Source organism: Dipodomys spectabilis, unplaced genomic scaffold, assembly GCF_019054845.1.
Source record: "Dipodomys spectabilis isolate Male_0828 unplaced genomic scaffold, ASM1905484v1 ptg000006l, whole genome shotgun sequence".
NCBI classification, from domain to species: domain Eukaryota; kingdom Metazoa; phylum Chordata; class Mammalia; order Rodentia; family Heteromyidae; genus Dipodomys; species Dipodomys spectabilis.
The window spans coordinates 16,697,368-16,710,724 of NW_024870683.1; positions in this window are offsets into that span (position 1 = coordinate 16,697,368).

The following is a 13,357-nucleotide window of genomic DNA, read 5'->3' on the forward strand; positions in this document are numbered from 1 at the left end:
TGCCTGGGAGAGACATAAAGATTCATTTACAGAGAAGGTGACTGCTCTGAATATCTACAGCCGACCAATCTATGCTAATGGCTCCATCTCTCTCAAATCTGGTATTTATATAACTAGCTCCTACTCTTTGTCATTGCCAGCAGAAATGCCTGAATTATCTTAATTCCAGAATGTAAATTATTCCAATTTGGGGGCCATCATTTTAAAGCTGTCAAAGTCAATATTTTTAACAGCCAAGGCGAAAAAAATTACAACTGGAAAATGTCTAAACAAGTTGTGCATGAAGTCTTAAGACAAATTCTGGCACAAATCTGGGCTAAGATGGAGAAGTACCCCACACTGACTCCACAGCTAGGGAAAAGCATCCGTTTACCCCTCTATCAATTTGTCTGTCAGAAAGTTCATGTGTCAGTACGCCACACTGATCCCTTTCAATCTGTTATCTTCCATTCATGGATTAATTATTTTCTTCTGGGCATAAAATTTTTCTTGATAAAAAAAATGGAAATGGATTCCTAACAGAATAACAGGTAATAGTTACAAAGAGAAAGAAGAACAATGTTGCCCTAACTTCCCTCTTTTCCAAGATTTCCTTTTGCTTTTCCATACTTCATTTTCTAGGAACTCTGGCAGTCCTCCGTGTATAGAGATCTAGGAGAATTGCCTCAAGGTGAAGGAAGAAAATTTCAAGGAATTTCCTTGAACTTGGTCAATCTCCTTTTAAGTTTGTGTACCAGTCTCTACTTCAGTAAACCACCTTCTTAACCTTACATTGAAAGCATATGGGGAGGAGAACACAATAAGCAGGAACATAATTACATGTCAACTTGGGGGAAGTGACCATTCCTTAGCACCTAGACAGCTTGTTGGGCTACAGAACTACAGAGCTAGCCCAAGGGGCACCTCCAGCCACCGCTGCCCCAAGGTGCCAGGCTGAGTGATCTTCCTGGGATAAAGTCAGGGAAATTCTATGTGATGGACCCATCTCCTATTCAGAAGCTGGAAAACACTTCATTGCTGTAACTCCGAAGCAGGATTAATTGATTGGTCTCATATGAACCTAAAAGCTGTTAAGAGCAGGGAGGATGAAAAGCAATTCAAATTGCTTTATTACCATTTTCTAGTAAAGTACCAGTTTAGTCCTCAGCCCTACTGTGAAGCAGCAGGTTTCCAGATATTGACTGTGCTGGCATGTGCTGCTAGAAGAGAGGAAATGCCTGGGTCTGAAAAGCAGAAACATCTGCTAGATCTCCAGCGGGCCTGTTGCTGGAGCTTGAGAGGGGGGTTCCCTCCAGGTGGTGTCACCACAAGCAGGAAGGAGAAGAAGTACTCCCCCAGGGGGGATTTCAGCCTGTGGATGGAGAATCCGTCTCTGTTTTCAAAGACTTCATTCACTTAATGTGAAGAGAAAACATTATCAATGATCTTGTAAGACAGCCTATGGGCTTTCTGACACCAAGCAGGAAAGTGATTATAGCATCATTATCATGACATGATAATGACAATACTAACCATCGTGTAGTCTTTGCACATGGTTGGTGCTGAGCATTGCACCTATTTTAGTTCATTTAACCCTCAACAGCACTACAAGGTAGATACTCCTACATTGTTCTTTCATAGAAGAAGAACCTGAGACACATAGAAGTAGCTTGCCCAAGTTCACTCCTAGGGAGTGTAGGATCCAAATGTTCAACCCAACCACTGTAGCTGCAGAACTCCTGGCCTTAATCATTATCGATGAGGGAAATTGCTACTCAGTGCTGGGTACTGCCACATGAATTTATTTCTTTGATCCGTATACAGTATTGTGAAATAGTAATGTTCCCAATTTCCAAATGAACAAAGTGCTGCTTAGAGTTATGGATTAGTTTGTTCAAGGTCACAAGGATAAGTAGTCCCTGGATTGACTGTAGATCAAACTCTTTTTATAATAGCTGAACCCTTTTCCTTACCTGAAAGGTTGGGCATAGACTATGCCTTCTAACAAGCTATTCAATATTTAAAATGATAACTTATCAGCAGTTACTATTTTGTTGAGCATCTGAAAGTGGATAAGCTTGTGTCTGAACCATGAATTGAATCCTCCCAAATCTCTGAAAGGTACATCTTTATTATCCCCTAAATCCAACAGGAAAACACAAATTTCATTGGATTTATGTCTACTAACAATAAACAATGTCAAAATAATAAATAAATAAGCAAATAATTTTCCTTACAATAGCTTTAAGACAAATACTTAGAAATAAGCTGACAGATGACAAAAAGATAAATCACAAAGTCGAGTTCATCAAATGTAAAAACTTTTTTGTATCAATAGCACTATTAAGATGGTGAAATGGCAAGTCACAAAAGTAGAGAAATTTACAAGTTATAAGAGACTCTTATTCAGGATATATACAGAGCTCCTACTGGACTGGGAATGCTTAGTGGTAGTGTTTGCCTAGTATGCATAAGGCCTTTGGTTCAATTCCTCAGTAACACATAAACAAAAAACAAAAACAAAAAATATCTACAAACCAATAACAAAACCCAACTAAAACTAAGCAAGGACTTGGGTAAAACTTTCTCCAGAGAAGACACATACATTGCCAATAAGCACATAACAAGATGCTCAACACATGAATCATTTAGGAATGCAAACCAAAACCCAAAGGAGATGTCTGTCACTGGCTATTAAAAGAGCAAAACAACACCACAACCAAAAATGTTGGTTAAAAAAACTAGAAAAAATTAGACTGGTGAGAATGTAAAATGGTACAGTCATTGTGAAAAGCAATACAGTAGTTGCTCAAAAATTATACATAGAATTACCATACAATCTACCAACTTCACTTTGGGATATGTACCCCAAAGAATTGAACTATTGGACTAATTTTTGTATGTTTACTTTATTCAGAAAAGTCAAAAGATGGAAATAACACAAATGTCCACAAGCAGTTGAATAGGTAAATAAAACATGGGATGTTAGTACAATAGGATCTTATTTACCTTAAAAATTCAATGCATAACCTAATATTAAGATAAGTAAGGTAAAAGGTGGTTGGGAAGGGTTGATGAGAATGATCAAGATGTACTGTATTCATAAACTGCTTCAATAAATGGCAACTCCTCTGTATAATTAAAGATAATAAAAATATTCCCAAAAAAATGGAATGAGAATCTGCCACATGCTACAACATGAAGGACTTGGAATATATTGCACTCAGTGAAATAAGCCAGACCCAAAGGGACAAGTGCTACATGATTCTACTAAATATGAAATACCTAGAACTCAAGTTCATAGAGACACAGTCAGTGGTGGCTGCCAATGACAGGGGAAAGTAGGAAGTTATTCCTTAATGGTCACAGTTTGTTTCAGATGATAAAAATGTTTCAAAATGAATGATAATTCATGGTAGTTATGCAATAACATGAATAAACTTAAAGCCACTGAATCATAAAAAGAGCTAAACTGGCTTTATATTATATATATATATATATATATATATATACATATATATATATATATTACCACTACCATTCCTCCCCTAGAAAAACAAAACCCTTGAAGTCACAATGATAAGATCATACAGAGAACCTGTTCTGATGCAGATGGCACTAGAATTCCCAAGTTCCTGCAGCCTAGTCTAGAGCTACTCATATCAGGTCAGAAACCCATTGATCTACCAATTTATTATGGCAAAAGCTAGATCACCAACTCCAACTGGATCCTATAAATGAACGTATATTCTTCTGTCCCATACCACTCTATTTCACTTTCAGCAACATCCTGGCTGATATAGCTGATTTGTCTCTTGATTAATGTTCCAAGTTATCAGAAATCCTAATCATGAAATACTTGCAATAAATTAAAATATAACAGTTCCAATTATATTTCACTTTCAGTCTCAAAAAAAAAAGGCCTCAAGATACAGCCTCATGTACAAAGTGAATTTTAATTGCTCTGCTTTCTCCTCACCAATCTGGATATCGTTATTGATTTTCCTTAAACTGGGTATAAGTGTTTGAAATGTTCACCGTTGTTTCCCCTTTTCTCCGTCCCAATATCCTCTTCGTACCATGTATCTAGTAAGAATACATGTTCACTATAAAGAACACTTGCTCTAGCAAAGTTCAAGCTTTAAAAAAAAAACTGATTTTAGTTTTTGAGGTTCTAGGCATTTTATTGGAATTTAAATAAAAGGAAAAGAAACTTTTATATAGCACAGAATTCCAACCAGCTACTAATCAACTTCATCCTGAATGTGTGTGGTTTTTTGCCCTTTTAAAAGACTGAAGTTCAAGGACTTGAAAAATTACTCTGGTTCTAGAGCCATTTCAGCCCTCCACTCTATGTCCATGAGAAACACTGACTCTTAATTTGACTGTGGCTAATTCAGATCTGTGTGTGATGGCTTAGGTCTGTCTACAGCTGTTGAACAATGAAAGTGTCTGTATTTGTGTGGCTAACAGATTGGAGAGATTCCATCTGAACAAGTTCCCTTATCTTTCCTTCTTCATATATTCCTTTAGGGCATAATTCACATCGGCTCTGAAAAATAAAGTTCATGAACATTGATCTGTCTGCTTTCCTCCACGTTTTGTAATAATTGTTTCTGTAGAGTGAAATGCACGTATGTGTTTGCTTGGGTATCTACAGCAGCTCCTATTGTTATCCTGTAACTTCCTCCCCTGGCCTGTCCTCTCCACAACTTCTCTAAAACATACCTACCTTCAGGTCAATTTCTAATAATGTGAGGAAAGTTGGCTAAAAAAAGTGAAGGACTGTGTGTCAGGTAAGCACTTTATGTTACAGAAACGAAGAACAGCTACTTATTAGATATTGTATTTTCTGTGTAGTTTTTCTAGAATGTATTCACTGTTTCAATAAAAATAAACATGTTCTGCATCTATTGAGATAATCATGTAGTTCTTATCCTTGCTCTTGTTGATGTGATAAATTTATAATGTACCATGTGATTTTTTTTGTTTCTTTGTATGTTCCTCCTCTATGGTATCACCCCTGTTTTCACGTATTTGATGTCAGAGCCCTACATCTTGTACATACACTTCTCTAATTTGGGGAGGGGAAAGGATAAAAACAAAATGCTTAAATATGGATACAGGTTAACTCATTCTAACAATGAGATGTACAGGATACTATGTTGAAAACAAACTTTACAATGTGGTGGGGGGGGTGGTAGTTGTGGAGGTGGGAGGAAAGATATGGTAGGAGAAAAACAAAGAAGACAACTATGCTTGATAGGAAATGTACTCATTACCTTGTTCATGTAACTGTAACCCCTCTGTACAGTATTTTTACCATAAAAATGTACAAAAATAAATAAACACATTTAATTTTTCACACTCTTACAGCTCACAAGACCACTCATCACCTCTTAGACAAAAAACAATACATTGATAATCAGCAGTGATAGCCTGAAGAACAGAAGCTGCCCAGACCGGGAATTGAGGACTGACTACTCATGAGAAGGATCTTTGGAGGTAATGAGAGTAGTCTGTATCTTTTTTTTTTTTTTGGGGGGGGGGGGGTCCGGTCATGGGGCCTGAACTCTGGGCCTGGGTGAGCCACAGCGCCACTTCTGGCTTTTTTCTTTTTTGCTTATGTGGTGCTGAGGAATTGAACCCAGGGCCTCATGCATGCAAGGCAAGCACTCTACCTGAGCCACCTTCCCAGCCCCAGTAGTCTGTATCTTGATGGAAGTTAGTTACATTACCAAATGTGTATTTGTTTGTCAAAAGCCATCATTCACTTATAATTTTTATTATACCTCAATAAAATTGATAAAAATTTTAAGTAATGATATATTCACTAGGAAATTCAAATTGAACTCATAGTCCAATTCACTGAATTCATTTCATTTTGCTCCTTTCAAAACATCTCTAAAAATGTGGCCAAAAGGGAGCCCTACTATATTGTTGATGGGAGGGTAAACTTGTTCAACCACTTTGGAAAGCAGTATGGAGGTTCCTCAAAAGACTCCATAGAGAGCTCCCTTATGACCCAGCAATCTCGCTTTGGGGCATTTATCCAAATGATCACAAACAAGGCCATACTAAAGCTACCAGCACAACTATGTTTATTGAAGCATTATTTACCATAGCTAAGATATGGAACTAACCCAGATGCCCCTCAGTAGATGATTGGATCAAGAAAATCTGGTATATTTATACAATGGAATTCTATGCCTCCATCAGAAAGAATGATATCGTCCCATTTTAGGAAATGCAAAGACTTTGAAAAAATCATATTAAGTGAAGTAAGCCAGGCCCAAAGAAACATAGGTTCCATGCTTCCCCTTATTTACAATAACTAGGACAAGCAGAAGAGGTCAAAAGCTATGTACATATGGCCATATAAGATGAAGCTAAATAAAATGAACCCCGAGATAGGAGCACAACTTTTTTTTTCCTTGCTATTGTTTTTAACGTCTTTAAAATGTACTATGTGATTTTATTGTTTCTCTTGTGTATTCTTCTCCCACAGTATAACCTCTGTTTTCACTGTATTTGATGTTGGTGTCCTGCATCTTGTATATACATTTTTCTAATTTGGGGAGGGGAAGGGAAATAACAAAATGCTGAAACAAGGATACAGGTTGACCCATTGTAACAATGAGATGTACAAAACATTATGATAAAAACGAACTTTACAACTTGGCTGGGGAGGGAGGGTGGGAGGAAAGAGGGGGAAGTGGGGAGGGAAGAGATAGTAGGGGAAAAACAAAGGAGAGGTAACAATGCTCAATAGGAAATGTACTCCTTATCTTACTCACTTAACTGTAACCCCTCTATACAGTATTTTTACAATAAGAACATATTTTAAAATCCCTAAAATTAAAGAAATGTATTAAAGACATCCAAGGAAGAACATTTTCAGAAAATAGGAATTCAGCAGATGTTTTCAACTCAGCAGAGTAGAAGTTACAAACTCAGTGGTGCAAGAGGATTGAAAAAATCTTAAGGTGTAGTGGGCAGAAGGGTGCAGCAACCAGGGAGTAATGGTAGAAATACAGAAATAAGAGGGATTCGCTGGAAGTCTATATGAAGAGCAATGGGACACCCCCAAGACCTCCTTCACTATAGATAGCCAGATAATGACCCTTTCATTATCTTTCCCAGTGGTAGGACAGAGACTCATTTCAGAGACCCCAGACTCAGAGGCACCAGACACTGGATAGCAGAGTGAACTGCAAGACTGAGGCAAGCCTTGAACAATAAGTTGACCTCCTGAACTACAGCCCCTTCAGCCCACTTCAGGCCACCACTGTGACAGTCTTCAAGAAAAAGTCACACATATTCTATAATAGCACCAAGTTCACCAAGTCAAGAGGACTTGATTTCCCTAGATGGAAGCCCACAGGTTCATCAGCATTTCCCCAACACAATGTGTGTGTGTGTGTGTGTGTGTGTATGCATGAGAGAGAGAAAGCATGTGCATATACATACACAGAGCCCTTTCAAAAACCAGATTAATTTTTTTATATATATGTGTGCCACACTTGGGCTTGAACTGAAACCCCAATACAAGAGGAAAGAAGAAAGTAAGAAAGGGAAGAAAGAAGGAAGGAAGGAAGGATGGGAGGGAGGGAGGGAGGGAGGGAGAGAGAAAGAGAGAAAGAAAGAAAAGAAAGAAAGAAAGAAAGAAAGAAAGAAAGAAAGAAAGAAAGAAAGAAAGAAAGAAAGAAAGAAAGAAAGAAAGAAAGAAAGAAAGGAAGAAAGAAAGGAAGGAAGGAAGGAAGGAAGGAAGGAAGGATGGAAGGAAGGAAGGAAGGAAGGAAGGGAAGGAAGGAAGGAAGGAAGGGAAGGAAGGAAGAAAAGAAAGAAAGAAAGAGAAAGAAAGAAAGAAAGAGAAAGAAAGAAAGAGAGAGAGAAAGAGAAAGAAAGAGGGAAGGAGGGAAGGAAGGAAGGAAGGAAGGAAGGAAGGAAGGAGGAAGGAAAAAAGTTACAGATAAAAAATCTACACTAAAAAAATCTACACTACTTGGCTGGGCTGTGAACTGTTTTAGCAGTTATGTAAGTGTTCCTCTATCTATAGATTTGAACGGAAAATGTTATGTAATTGTACTAGAAGCCTGGGAGATTGATAAGAAAGGAATGGGTTTATAAGACAGATAAAATCTTCAGTAACATAGTAAGAACTTAACATATAATATCAAAACATAACATTATGAGCATATTACATGGGTATTTGAAAGTAAACACCAGAGGAAACAGCTAAGAGTTGAACAGTACCCTTTAAGCAATAGGCTGGGTATGGCGTAGAAAGGGTAGAACAAAAATTACCAGATTTTGTATCAGCCTTGACTTCTATGTTCTGTTTGAACTGTGTGTCTCACACTCATGACTTCATATAAGAATGCCTTCCTGTTTTTATTCATACAAATAATGTACCAAGAACCTTTGCATCTCTTACCTCGCTGGGTTTTCATGAGTATCCTGAGATGGAATCTCCTATAAGCCCTATTTTGTAGCTGAACAAAGCTGATAATCAGAGAAATTACATATCATGCAAGACTACTGATTTTGAATCCTTATCCTTTTTTCTGTCCATCAATTAAAGAACACTATCATACTATTTGCCTGTCCACAACTGACTAACTCCTAAAAGGCATTAGACATAACTTACAAAGATGAATACATGATTAAGCACCAGAGGTTTATGCCTATAATCCTAGTTACTCAGGGAGCTGATAGCTGAGGATCACAGTTCAAAGCCAACTTGGCAGGAAAGTCCGTGAGACTCTTGTCTCCAATTAACAACCAAAACTCCAAAAGCAGAACTGTGGTTTGAGTGGAGACCACGAGCCTTGAGCACAAAAGCTCAGGGACAGGGACAGAGCCCAGGTGTTGAGTTCAAGCCCCAAGACAGGTATACAGCTATGTGCACACACCTGTATGTGTATGCACATGTGCACATACACATACACACAATGAATATATCATTGTCGGAATCAAAAGTGAAGTATTTGAGATGCACATGGAAAATAAATAGTAGATTCAGGAGGAAAGTTGGATTAACAAATGCAAGACATCAAATCCTGTGTATCAAATAGAATTAAATCTAAGTTTTAGCTCTGAGCTTCCTGGTATCTGATGTTAAAAAGGAAATAAGAATGACAAGTCATTAGGTTTGCTGTGTTCACAAAGTAAGAGCAAATCAGGTGTTTCTTTTCTTTTCTTTTTTTGTACAAGTACTTGAACTCAGGGTCTGGGTGCTGTCCCTTAGTTTTTTTTGCTCAAGTCTAGCAATCAACCACTTGAGCCACAGCTCTACTTCTGTCTTTTTGCTGGTTAATTGGAGGTAAGAATCTCATGAACATTTCTATCCGGCCTTAGATCTGTCTGAGTAGACAGGATTACAGGTATGAGCCACCAGTGTCCAGCTCAGTTGTTTCTTTGAAAAAAAAATCTTATCTATGCCTAATCCTGAAGCCACAGAGAATTTCCAGCCACTCATCATCATTAAGAAGAAACTATGCCATGTAATGAACAATGTCCTCAACAATGTTCTTAAAGTATGTCAGTGATAAGTAGAATCTGCAGCTCATGCTTGTAATCCTAGCGACTCAGGAGGCTGAGATCTGAGGATTGCATTTCAAAGCCAGTACAAGCAGAAAAGTCCATGAGACTCTTATCTCCAAGTAATAACAGAAAAAGCCAGAAATGGTACTGTGACTAAAGTGGTAGAGTTCTAGCCTTGAGCAAAGGAAGCTAGTTCAAGCCCCAGGACCAGCAAAAAACAAAATAAAATCCCTCCTTACAACACCTTAATAATAATACTAATATACTAAAAGTAAATAAAAATAAAAATTAATTAATTAACAGGGGTAGTTTATCTAGAAAGAGGTATCAAAATTACATGACTTAGTTGCAAGAAAAAATTTAGTTGTACAGAAAAACAAGTCAGATCTTTGTAACCACCACATACACACACACACACACACACATACACACACACACACACACACACACACACACACACACACACACACACACACATACATATACACACATACACACAGGACAACTCTAAATAGTTTTGAAATAACTTAAGTTTCCAGTTCACTTGTCATGAAAAGCAAATTACAAAATATCCACAACCTAATAGATTTATGCCACTTGCTACTGTCATTTGCAGCAAGTAAGATAGAACTGGAAGAAGATATTACATTAAATGGAATAAGCAGGCACAGGAAAACAAAAATATCACAGGTTCTTGCTCACAGAAGTGGAGAGTAGAATAATGGTCCTGAGAAATTAGGGAGGCCAGGAAGGAATGAAAATAGTAGAGGTGAGATAATGGATTCCAAAAGAGTTAGATAGAAGAATAAGTTCTAATGCTCTACAGCATTGAAGTTTGACTATAATGCACAAAAATGTATTGTACCTTTGGAAAGAAAAGATGAGCTTGAAAGTTCTCAACGCATATGAGATGAAATGCTAATTATCCTGGTTTGATCATTACATAAATACATTTATTTAATTATCACACAGTACCCCATAAAGGTATACAATTATTATGGGTCAGCTAGAGTAAGTGAATACACCTAACTACCACCTTGGTAGGACTAAGAACCACCACATGGAGCAGGGGACTGGATACTGAGCTGCCACAGAGAAAAACACCTCAAGGACAGCTCAGATTTCATCGCAATCACTATGAAAATTAACACTAACCAGCTGCAAAAAATATGGTACCATACAAAAGTACTATCATCAACTTTTTGAATATGCTGAGGCTGTAAACAGGATGCTTACTTACCTACAGGTCACTAGACCCAATGCTGGCTCTCTTATTCCAAACCATCTGCTCAAGATTTCCTCTGTATAGGTTGCTTTGTGCCACGTTACTAACTGAGACAAAGTCAGTCTCTGCAAGATTGCCTGGCTTTTTATGATCAGTGTTGCCTATGTGCTCCAGGGCCAAACACTCTTAGAGAGTCCACATAGAGTCTCACTCAATGTCTCAGGAGTGTGACTCCATTTGCACTTCTAGCACCTATAGTGTGTTCCTCTCATTCTGCCCAGGAGATCCTGGGAGTCTCCCACAGGGTGTGTTACAAGTTTTTACTTCCTCATTTTGTCCTCTTTTCTCCCCTCTTCTTTTCTGTTCTCCTCTCCTCGCCCCCTCCCCTCCTGTTCTTCCTCCTCCTTCCTTGCCTTTCCTAGCTTCTGTTGGGAAACATCAATTCAGTTGTGTCTTATAGCCATGTCCTTTTGATGTCTGCTTCTGTCTTCACCAGGCCTTCTTCCCTGTGGGTCTTCTTCTTCTCTCTGTTCTCACATGGCCTTCTGAAACATGCACTGGTCACTGCATTTATCCGCTACAACCCCATGCTAACTATGTCTGCAAAATCTCATTTCTCAGTAAGGGTATATTTTGAAATTCCTGGTAGAGATGAATTTTTGTGAGACATCATCAAAACGGTGCACACACACACACATACACACACACACACACACACACACACACACACCCCTAATATAACTCAACAAAGGGAGTATGGGGATGATGGAAACACAAGAATTGAGGCTTAAAGCAGACTTGAGAGAGCCAGTAAAAGTTTAGAATTTAGGAAGCTACTAAATTGGTGAATGCTCAAACCAAGTGTTCATTTGAAAGGGGGAAAACTTCACCCCTTCTCCCCCAAAGACACTCACCAACAACTCCTGAACTCTAGTTCTATACGTCTTCATTTGTCAAGGTCAATCCCCTAAACTACCTCCTCCATAAAGCCTTTTCTCATTTCTCTCTCCCTTCTTTTTCTGCAGTACCACTGCTTTGTAAAGAGGGACCCAAACTTTAGGAGAGAGAAGGCAGACTCAGCTAAGTGACTCAGCCAAGACGACACAGTGCCTAGCAAGTCTGGCAAAAACTGGCTCATTCCTCCAACGCATGCAACACTTCAGTATTACACTGGCCTTCTGACTTCCCGGCTCTGCGGTGACAACAGGGGTGTTCCTAGTCTCCTGTGATACGTAGAAAACAAATGCTGTGAGAACACAGGACAAAGTTGTCACACTGAGTGCCCAGGGGGTTTCCCAAGGGCCAAGAGCCCACCCACAGTTCTGCCTTGTCGGTCTATCTCTCCATCCTAGCCCTTTGTTCATCCCCGGAGAAAACCTAGACCAGCTGAGAGTGTATGCACCAAGAAAAATCCATCTCACAGCAAACATTCTTCCAGTCCCTAAGGATTCTTCATAAGAGCTTTCTGCAGTGCCCACTCGCAGGGCAGACAATGTGCTAAACCAGCTGTTTAACACAAGAGGCTTCCTGTCCCCAGAGACCCAAGACAAGCTCCTGAGACATGCAGTATGTCTCCATTAGCCCAGCAACTGGCTTTGGGTGTGCATTCTGATTCCATAATTCTGTGTTCATTAGAAGCAAGCCATCCAGAAACTCAGAGCAACTGGGATTTTTGTTGTTGTTGTTGTTTTGGTTTGCTTTTTTTTTCCAAACAGAAGAAACAGGAAGTGTCTCACAAAAGTTCACATACATACATCTATTTCTTCAAGGACCCCAGGCCACAGAGGCCTGTCACTACCACAAACCTGCATGACTTCACTTCAAAGAATACAGAGATACCCAAGCTGAGTCAGCGGGGAAGGGTGAGTAAGCAGGAGCAAGCATGGCTGGGAGAGAGAGCCTGGCCAGGGAAAGGGCAGCCATCCAAGTCCACATGTCCTAAGAGGACAGAGAAAGGAGATGTGGCACAGTGGGTGAGAGCTAGACAGAACTGGTTTTGATCACGGCCCTACCACATGGCAAATCTCTGACCTTGGACAACTTACAGAACTTCTTATGGCTCAGGGATAATAACCTCCAGATTGTTCTGACAGCAGAATGAGATAATGCTTGTAAAGTTCTTACTTAGTCTGGCCCATAGTAAACTATAATTAATGCTCTTTGCAGGCTGATTTTAGTCTCCAGCAAGAGACAGGGGCTAAGCTGATACACACTAGAGCTCAGACTCGGGCTTTCTTTCCAAGCTGCAATAATGTGGAAATTAACTGGTGTTGGGACAGGGCCTAGATTGTTTAGAATGGTGGAGGACATATCCGACGTGGGTTAGCAAAAATGGGAGCCACTGAGACTCAGAATTAAATGATTCATCCAAGAAGACACAGTGCCTAGACAATCTTACACAAGCATTGTACTTCACAAATTTCCTGCCTTTATATCCTCAGTATTGTCCTGGACTCCTGATTTCCCAGGTCTGCAGTAAGATAGCTAAGAACAGCATTGTGCTATGGAGGAAATGAGTGCCACTAGAATACAGTAGAATGTTCTATCATAGTGAGTGCCCTCAGGGCTTCTGGAGGTCCGTGAGCTCTCCCACAGCTCTTTGTCTCC